Raw genomic sequence first — 10,640 nt, forward strand, 5'->3', positions numbered from 1 at the left:
CGCAGGCTGCTGAACTCAATTCTTTCTTCCCCCGCCCCCACATGATTGTATAATTGATCAATATTCAACTGTTAAATAAATGAGTCCTTTAACCTTTACATTCTTCCTTTCATTACGTGAAATCACCCTTAGTGTCACAGTAGAATAACGGAGAACTATAACTGTTGCTTTAAGGTCGTGGAGGTCTTGCACAATTGATGATAGGATAAAGTTTCAATATCGTGCGCCTGGCACGACCATTGCACACATGGCACCGATAACAGTGATAATAATTTTCAATTATCCCCCATTGATAAACATGAAAGTGTTCACAGCTCAGTGAGCACTAAATCCACTTGACTTGGTGGAAGTGGTGGCCTCTGTTTTACCTTGCTGGTTTAGAAAAAATATCAAGAATCACAGCCCCTGCAGCAAGGGATAGTAACCTGAAAAAAAAAACGAGCCACCGCTTTTAATATGTCGGACTGGGATTCGAACATGGAATCTCCTGCTTACAAGGCAATTGTGTTAACCACTACAGTGCCCAGATGCAGTGTTTGTCAGAGTTTCGTGGACTTTCTCTGTGCCCCCTTCGGGCGATCCACATTTTCATCTGGCGCCAGCTAACCACAGTCCATGTCCACCTCGGTCGCTACTTTCAGATTCCCACAGGAAGTCGAAGTTGTCTTGGATTCGTAGCCCATGGAGGCGAATCAATTACATGTGCGAAGGAATAGACACCATGCATTCTCTTAACTGATTTGCCTCCGTGGTGCTATGAATGCACCACCTTCAGTGAGAATGATCACTCACGTTCATTCTCCTGTGGGAATCTCAAAGTACAAAACAAGAGGGACATAGAATGAGATTTTCACTCTGCAGCGGAGTGTGCGCTGATATGAAACTTCCTGGCAGATTAAAACTGTGTGCCCGACCGAGACTAGAACTCGGGACCTTTGCCTTTCGCGGGCAAGTGCTCTACCAACTGAGCTACCGAAGCACGACTCACGACCTGTACTCACAGCTTTACTTCTGCCAGTATCCGTCTCCTACCTTCCAAACTTTACAGAAGCTCTTCTGCGAACCTTGCAGAACTAGCACTCCTGAAAGAAAGGATATTGCGGAGACATGGCTTAGCCACAGCCTGGGGGATGTTTCCAGAATAAGATTTTCACTCTGCAGCGGAGTGTGCGCTGATATGAAACTTCCTGGCAGATTAAAACTGTGTGCCCGACCGAGACTCGAACTCGGGACCTTTGCCTTTCGCGGGCAAGTGCTCCACCAACTGAGCTACCGAAGCACGACTCACGACCGGAACTCACATCTTTACTTCTGCCAGTATCCGTCTCCTACCTTCCAAACTTTACAGAAGCTCTTCTGCGAACCTTGCAGAACTAGCACTCCTGAAAGAAAGGATATTGCGGAGACATGGCTTAGCCACAGCCTGGGGGATGTTTCCAGAATGAGATTTTCACTCTGCAGCGGAGTGTGCGCTGATATGAAACTTCCTGGCAGATTAAAACTGTGTGCCCGACCGAGACTCGAACTCGGGACCTTTGCCTTTCGCGGGCAAGTGCTCTACCAACAGTTTTAATCTGCCAGGAAGTTTCATATCAGCGCACACTCCGCTGCAGAGTGAAAATCTCATTCTGGAAACATCCCCCAGGCTGTGGCTAAGCCATGTCTCCGCAATATCCTTTCTTTCAGGAGTGCTAGTTCTACAAGGTTCGCAGAAGAGCTTCTGTAAAGTTTGGAAGGTAGGAGATGGATACTGGCAGAAGTAAAGATGTGAGTACCGGTCGTGAGTCGTGCTTCGGTAGCTCAGTTGGTAGAGCACTTGCCCGCGAAAGGCAAAGGTCCCGAGTTCGAGTGTCGGTCGGGCACACAGTTTTAATCTGCCAGGAAGTTTCATATCAGCGCACACTCCGCTGCAGAGTGAAAATCTCATTCTGGAAACATCCCCCAGGCTGTGGCTAAGCCATGTCTCCGCAATATCCTTTCTTTCAGGAGTGCTAGTTCTGCAAGGTTTGCAGAAGAACTTCTGTAAAGTTTGTAAGGTAGGAGACGGATACTGGCAGAAGTAAAGCTGTGAGTACCGGTCGTGAGTCGTGCTTCGGTAGCTCAGTTGGTAGAGCACTTGCCCGCGAAAGGCAAAGGTCCCGAGTTCGAGTCTCGGTCGGGAACACAGTTTTAATCTGCCAGGAAGTTTCAAGAGGGACATGGTGGGACGGCAGATAGCCGGTGCTAGACGGGAATTTGGGTCGACCTGTGGGCATACCGAGACAGACTGCGCAAATACGACAAACACCATGACACGGTGACGCAGTACTTAACGTAACTGTCTAGCTGGCAGGAGATTCTAAGATCGAATCCTGCACACATTTTCACTCGTCGCAGCTGACTCTGCATATACAGGGTTGTCCATTGATAATGACCGGCCAAATATCTCACGAAATGAGTTTCAAACGAAAATGCAACAAAGAACGAAACACGTCTAGCTTGAAAGGGGAAACCAGACGGCGCTATGGTTGGCCCGCTAGATTGCGCTGCCATAGGTCAAACGGATATCAACTCCGTTTTTTATGTAGGAACCCCCATTTTTATTACATATTCGTGTAGTACGTAAAGAAATATGAATGTTTTAGTTAGACCACTTTTGCGCTTTGTGACAGATGGCGCTGTAGTAGTCACAAATGTATAGGTACGTGGTATCACGTAACATTCCGCCAGTGTGGACGCTATTTGCTTCGTGATACATTACCCGTGTTAAAATGGACCGTTTACCAATTGCGGAAAAGGTCGACATCGTGTTGATGTATGGCTATTGTGATCAAAATGCCCAACGGGCGTGCGCTGTGTATGCTGCTCGGTATCCTGGACGACATCATCCAAGTGTCCGGACCATTCACCGGATAGTTACGTTATTTAAAGAAACAGGAAGTGTTCAGCCACATGTGAAACGTCAACCACGACCTGCAACAAATGAAGATGCCCAAGTAGGTGTTTTAGCTGCTGTCGCGGCAAATCCGCACATCAGTAGCAGACAAATTGCGCGAGAATCGGGTATCTCAAAAACGTCAGTGTTGAGAATGCAGCATCAACATCGATTGCACCCATACCATATTTCCATATACCCGGAATTGCATGGCGACAACTTTGAACGTCGTATGCAGTTCTGACACTGAGTACAAGAGACATTACTGGACGATGACAGACTTTTTGCAAGCGTTCTATTTAGCGACGAAGCGTCACTCACCAATAACGGTAACGTAAACCGGTATAATATGCACTATTGGGCAACCGAAAATCCACGATGGCTGCGACAAGTGGGACATCAGCGACCTTGGCAGGTTAATGTATAGTGCGGCATTATGGGAGGAAGGATAGTTGGCTCCTATTTTATGGACGACAATCTAAATGGTGCAATGTATGCTGATTTCCTACGTAATGTTCCACAGATGTTACTACAAGATGTTTCACTGCATGATAGAATGGCGATGTACTTCCAACACGATGGATGTCCGGCACATTGCTTGCATGCGGTTGAAGCGGTATTGAATAGCATATTTCATGACAGATGGCTTGGTCGTCGAAGCATCGTACCATGGCTCGCACGTTCACCGAATCTGACGTCTCCGGATTTCTTTCTGTGGGGAAAGTGGAAGGATATTTGCTATCGTGATCCACCGACAACGCATAACAACATGTGTCAGCGCATTGTCAATGCATGTGCGAACATTACGGAAGGCGAACTACTCGCTATTGAGAGCAATGTCGTTACGCGTATTGCCAAATGCATTGAGGTTGACGGACATCATTTTGAGGATTTATTGCATTAATGTGGTATTTACTGGTAATGACGCGGTAACAGCATACGTTCTCAGAAATGATAAGTTCACAAAGGTCCTTGTATCACATTGGAACAACCGAAAGAAAATGTTCAAACGTACCTTCGTTCAGTATTTTAATTTAAAAATCCTACCTGTCACCAACTGTTCGTCTGAAATTGTGAGCCATATGTTTTGACTATTGCAGCGTCATCTATCACAAAGCGAAAAAAGTGGTCCAACTAAAACATCCGTATTTCTTTACGTACTACACGAATATGTAATAAAAAATGAGGGTTCCTATTTTTTAAAAAATGCTGGTGATATCCGTTTGACGCATGGGATCCAGCGGGGCAACCATAGGGCCATGTGGTTTCCCCCTTCAAGCTAGACAAGTTTCGTTCTTTGTAGTTTTTTCGTTTGGCGCTTTTTTCGTGAGATATTTGGCTCGGTCACGATCGGTGGAGCAGCCTGTAGTCTCGATGCAGCTGACATCATGAATCCTTTCCCTTTCCTTTCTCCCCACTGCACCTTCAGTTTACATAATATGTATCACAGCTACACATTCCGCACGGTGTCTGTTCTTTCAGACATGTTCGAAAGAACAGACACCACGCTTTCATGTAAGAGCACCTGCTTTCATGGCTCATTCCAGCTGATTCTCTGACGGCACCAGCCGAGTCGTGCACGTGGTTACTGCGCGAGTGGAGGATGGGCTAGAGATGCAGATGCCCCTAGTCCCACTGCTGATAATCAGGGTCGCAACAGTTCGTATTGACACCTCTGACCTCTTATCTGCGCTGTGGTAGTTGCACCTCCTCCCTTGCTGCCCTTACAAATCGACGCTTCTGGCGGTTGTCTGCGCTGTGTGAACGTCCTGGGCCTCTTCTACGGGTCTGAGATAGTTCACGTGTCCGCTGATACCAGCACCGTTACACAACTGACGCAGCACGTCCGAGTTGTGTGACAGTTCTCCGAAAGGACCGACCCGCCTCTCGGAACGCCACAGTTCGATCTCTTTCAGACTCGCTCAGTGGGCACGGGTGCGGCTCTGTGGCGCGACTGCCAGCTCGCTTCACACGTCTGCACCACACTGAGCCTTCTGGCTGTGAGCATTCCAAGGTAGACACTGTAGCGGCACCACCACTTAGGTTAGGGGAAGCTAGTTTTTGCGATATTCAGAGCACAGATTACAGCCAGGTGCAGGACGGATTGCAGTAAGTTACGCATACCAGCAGCTGCGAAGACAAACAGAGGCCACAGGGGCGTTGAACTGCCGGAGAGGGCGCACACGGCAGTTTCCATGGCGCAAGTCACAGGCAGAAGAATGCATACGTGACACGAAGCGGCATGCTTGGCAAAACAGAGGCGCACTGCCGAGTATAAATAAGTGCCGTTTTCTAACGAGATTCATTGAAGTGTGACAGCTCTACTGGACGGTGGGTCGTGTTTCACCACCGGCTACACGCGGAGCAGATGGGACGCCAGCATTCCAGTCCAAGGTGGGTCACTGGTTCGACCCTCTGAGGCCATCGCGGGGCATTCGAGTGTGACAGCTCTCCTGGACGACGAGGCATGTCACACCTCTGGGCTACGTGCAGCAACATGAGGGGCGCCAGTGTCCCAGTCCACGCCGGGTCGTCGGTTCGACCCTCTGAGGCCGACAAGGGGTCCGCAACCAGCCAGCGGCGGGCCACTCTTCGGCTCGCTACCGCGGGCAGTCGTCTCGGCTCCCGACACACGCCGAAGACTTCCTGAGGGGAGGGCCACAGATTCGGATGCCACATCATGGGCGCTCGTTTGACGCCGTGATCCCAGTTACGCCAGTGAAGAAAGGCAGCAGCGGCCCACTCGGCGGCCCCCAGCAGAGGAGCGCTCTGTCAACGGGGAAGAAGAGCACTGAGGCAGCTGCAGACGCAGCCCTGATGACGAGGTCCTACAAGACCGACACACAGCAGCGCATTGCACTGGGACACTGGGCTGGTGGCCTCAGCATTGCGGGACCCTGCGACGCGGACCGAGGTGAACGGAGCACCGTAGTGGGAACGAATAAATCATTTGGAAAGTTCTTGATGAGTTTTAATACGGCACCTCCTGGCACCACCCACTACATTTGGTGTCTTCCCGCTACATTTGGTCATCCTTATACATTCGGTGGCAGAAGCAGCCACAAAAACACAAATGGTGCTCTGGTAGCTACGCCACTAACATAAACCATCTGCTGGAGGATGACGCTGAAACCACTATCACTACCTCTACTATCTCCCAGGTGGCATATGCCGTCACGAGATCAAAAGCGACGTCGTCATTCGAGCTGTACTAATTTATGCCAGCAGTGTAGATGCCATAGAATCAATAACTAACAAATGTCATAAACTACCTGTAATACTCTTAAGCTCCTGTGTTTTACTATTTCGTTGAACTACTATTTCCTTTTGGAGAGCGATGATAACATGCAACTCATGGAAGTAAAACTTCATAACTATTAACTTCTTGTTACCATAATGCTAAGGAATGAATCTGATTAAAAATTCTTTAGTTATGGTTCAAATGGCTCCAAGCACTATGCGACTTAACTTCTGAGGTCATCAGTCGCCTAGAACTTACAACTAATTAAACCTATCTAACCTAAGGACAACACACACATCCATGCCCGAGACAGGATTCAAACCTGCGACCGTAGTGGTCGCTCGGCTCCAGACTGTAGCGCCTAGAACCGCACGGCCACTCCGGCCGCCTAATTTTAGTTATAATTTAAACCGTAATCGTAACCTAACCGTTCTTGAAACCAAATCATCATACAAAATACATAAAATCGTACTTTCAGTTCATGCACTTCATCAGCTGACCACAGAAGAGCGGACTTCTTTGACGGACCGCTTCTGTGAATATTTTTGGTGGACCTAGCCAGCCGATCAAAGGAGTGTCATTTCCATAACATGCAGGCCCTACCGTCGGATTCGTACTCTCAGATGTTCCTGAAGGCCGGGTCCCTTCGTTAATGGAGTTAATCGGCGGATTTTCGCAAATAATCCGCTGACCCAGAACTTCGGTGCATGCTCAACAAGCCAGACGCCCCTTGCGACCGGTTTCAATAGTCTCACAGTCTATACAACAGCATTGTTACGTATTTTATTCCAGTACATTTTTGAATTTTGAAGTTCGTTTATATAGTTTTATTTCTATTGGGACCATTTCACTCACTGTATGAAGTCATCTAGATGTAGAATGTTCACACGAAGATAAACTATTCACAGCTTTATCATAGGGCACCCAACTGTTCAGTCTTTCCAGCACAATGGATAGCACCATCTGTAGACCAAACAAGTTTGTAATGGTGGAGTGCTGCAGACAAATGCATGTGTCACCGGATTTCACACGGCGTGCAGAATCATCGTGAACTGCTGTAATAGAAAGTAAATGTCTGGAAGAGGCCGACGGCTCGGATTATAATCGACGGTCAACTGCTGCTCGATGTAGGCGTTTGCACGACACAGTTTTTCCCATTCCACCTGAGTAAATCACATTTTAACATTTTTAGCTGCGTTATCGAGCTCTATCACAACACACCAGCCTTCATCTGAGAATGCCTCTATACCAATACATAAGTGTTTCGAACCACTAGCTGTTAAATTAGACACTGAAGTGAACAGCAACGGTGCACAGAGCTTAATTGGTATCTTCTCATCCACTATGTCCACACTTTGTCCATGCAGTATCACTGGAATGTTTCTAACGCCGGAAATGCATATCCTCCTATTTCCATCTATTGTACTACAAATTTTTACCTTATTTTCTTACACATTTCTGTGTCTTTATATATTGTAATTGTTTTACAATTTATATGCATTTATGTCGATGTATAATTGTTTTGCTTTGTAAATATTATTTGTATTTTTTACGCTGGGTCTTGCCTAGGGAAAACTATGCTATCGAACGATTACATCGATAGGTCGTGTGGCGAACCAAAGTGTTTAGGATCTTCGGTAGTGTTAACTCTGCCGCGTGTAGCACGGGCAGAGCAGAGTCTGGATGGAGTAGGGCGGTGGAGCAGGTGTATTGAGTGACGCTCCCGCAAGTTGCCGCGCTTTCAGGGTTTGGCAGCATGTAATAGAGCTCGACTTGCTATGATAGTTTCTGGCACGGTCTCACGGACGGGAAACATTAGCTAGCATACATCAAGAGCCCGTTTCGCCTGGTGTCCATGCCGAGAAGAAGGCGCGCCAACAGCCAGCTTGTGCAACAACGACGGTCGACAATAAGTGATTGTCGTCACCTCCTCGATCGACGACTTCAAACCTTCAATCAACCAACAAGGAAGACTAAAAGCACGTAAAGTTTTAGAACTGTATGGCAGACCTCAGCTTTTCAAACTGTTCCATTTGCATCACTAAAATACAGCAACTTACCATGAACCTTTGTTGCTCATTGTCCCAATTTCATTACCAAGCAGGGTCCATTCCTTTTACGAAATATTTCCGAGTGCCGTTGAAATTCAAACGCCAGCATCAAAGTAATATCATTCCATTTCACTGCTTTAATTTCAAAGTTTAGTTAAAGTATTCATAATTGGCTACAATAACCAAACACAAATTAAGAGTGCGAGTTTTGTTACCATATTTTAGCTTACCTGTGACTGCAGCTCAACTTGGTACGTACTAAACTTTAGTATTGTTAATGAGAATTATTGAATTCAGGTTCAAAGATAAATCTCTTATTTCTAAATTGCGTAGATTCAAGTAGCTTTTGAAATGATTGTTGAGGTAGCCCGAGACTAACCTTATTTTATTGAATTTCGTAGTGCTTCAGAAACAGAGTTGACTATTAATTTCAGTCACTAAATTAACTTTCAAATTTCCGGTTTTATTAATTCTTTTGCTAAATTAAGTCAGAGAGTAGAGAAATTTATTGCTTCTGACAAACATTCAGTTTTCACACAACACGTGTCAACCTAAAGTTGCCACGCTTTTAGTGCTAATTATATGTGCATTAATCTTTCATTTTCAGTTATTCTAGTAGTTTTCCATAGGACTGTCGACCGTAATTTTCCCAAAATCTCAAATCTCTAATCCACGCCACTTAACTGTTAACGTAACGACCGCACATTTACTTTCTTTATTAATTTAACCCCTTTTGAAAAATAATTTCCACCAGCTTCATTTGCATTTTTCCTTTCATTGATATGTAACCCTTTCCTCCCTCATTACCGACAGATTAACTTCGCTGACTACTGCTTTTCCCAAATTTCCATTAGGTACAAGCGGTTCAATTTTTCACTGTCACTAAGGTCGATAAGTGAGGGGGAGGTTACATATTCTGCGATGGCGCGTGTGATGGGGTCCAGTAACGACCAGCGTCATGCTGACTAGGACCCTCGGTGCGCTTCAACGAGTCAGGGGCTGGCTGGCTGTCTTCAACCGCCAATAACAGCTCACTGTCCTGCTCCAACCAGCTAAAAAGCTAGCTGCCACTGCGGTGGGCCCCGGCGGGCTGCAGGACATCGCACCCACTGTTGAGGACAGAAGAAGAACCGTTCTAAGCGATAGTAACAGTGCAAAGACTTCATCTTCCTCACACGACAGAAAACACGGACATTAAGCAACAGGTACTTACTCTTCCGCGGCTTCTTACCATTCTGCTGCTGCTGTACGCTGGGCAGTGCTGGACGGTCTCGGTTGGCGCTTCATGCTGACTGCAACTGAGGCTGCAGAGCAGCCGGGCCCACCTTATCCCCCATGTGATCTGACACTGTGTTCCTATTGACTACTACCAATTACAAGCGCCTCTGGTGGTATAATTATGAACTAGAGGGTATGCTGTTTGAGGCCTTCCCGGCGCTGTATCTGCTTGAAAGGTTCCCGGGAATTATGCCGGATAATATTGTAGAAACCGCACAATATTTCAGCGAGACAACTGCCCGCCATCTACCGTATGTCAGTCGCGTGTCTTTTAAGATGGGCAGAATTTCCAAGAAATACCGGATTAAATGTGTTTTCCGGCCTCCAGCACGAGTGAAATCAATGCTGGGCTCTGTTAAAGACAACCTAGGCCTGAGGAGACCAGGAATATATAAACTCCCGTGCCAATGTGGGAAGTCTTATATTGGCCAGACGTCACACGAGGTTGGGTCAGCCAGAGAAATCTGCGGTTGCTGAACACTGCCTTGACACGGGACACGGCATGATTTATGAAGAAACCAAGATCCTCTCGCATGCTTCCACATACTGGGACTCTTATCATCAAAGAGGCGGTCGAAATACGTATAAGCAGTGACCTAATAAACAGAGACACGGGGTTTCACCTGGGCAAAGCCTGGGAGCCAGCCTTGGCGGCACTAAGGAATCGTCAGCCGCAGATTAGCAACCGCACCGAGTCAACACAGATGGGAAGCCTTACCGCAGATGCTTAAATCATGCGCCAGCACCTCGCGCACGCGAAAGGGGTCCGTCACTACCGCCCGCATTTCCTGCGCCGCGGCGTGCCTCCGCAGACAGCGACCCGTTTCTCCAGCAGAGGGCTCTGGTATTCCATGACATTATGCCCCACTGGCGCCTGCACTGTTCTAGAAAGCCAGCATATAAATTGGCGAGCTTCTCAGCGACGCATCAGTAGCACCTGAAGATGACGGGCAGTTGTCTCGCTGAAATGTTGTGCGGTTGCTACAATTTTATCCGGCGTAATTCCCGGGAACCTATAAAGCAACTAGAGGGTAATTAATTGATCATTTTAATTAATTTTCGTATCAGTTCGATATCAAAAATGCACCAGGAGCCCCACTCACTAATATACGCTCCTGGAAATTGAAATAAGAACACCGTGAATTCATTGACCCAG

The 10,640-nt window shown here is 47.0% G+C and overlaps 1 non-coding gene across 1 annotated transcript; it reads left to right on the plus strand.

Annotated features, from left to right (window-relative positions):
• The first annotated feature begins 2,089 nt into the window (after positions 1 to 2,089).
• Positions 2,090 to 2,164, plus strand: Trnas-cga (transfer RNA serine (anticodon CGA)). The gene has a single exon. It is a non-coding gene; the product is annotated as a tRNA-Ser (tRNA).
• The last annotated feature ends 8,476 nt before the right edge of the window (positions 2,165 to 10,640 follow it).

The sequence above is a fragment of the Schistocerca gregaria genome, chromosome 1 (genome assembly GCF_023897955.1).
Source record: "Schistocerca gregaria isolate iqSchGreg1 chromosome 1, iqSchGreg1.2, whole genome shotgun sequence".
NCBI classification, from domain to species: domain Eukaryota; kingdom Metazoa; phylum Arthropoda; class Insecta; order Orthoptera; family Acrididae; genus Schistocerca; species Schistocerca gregaria.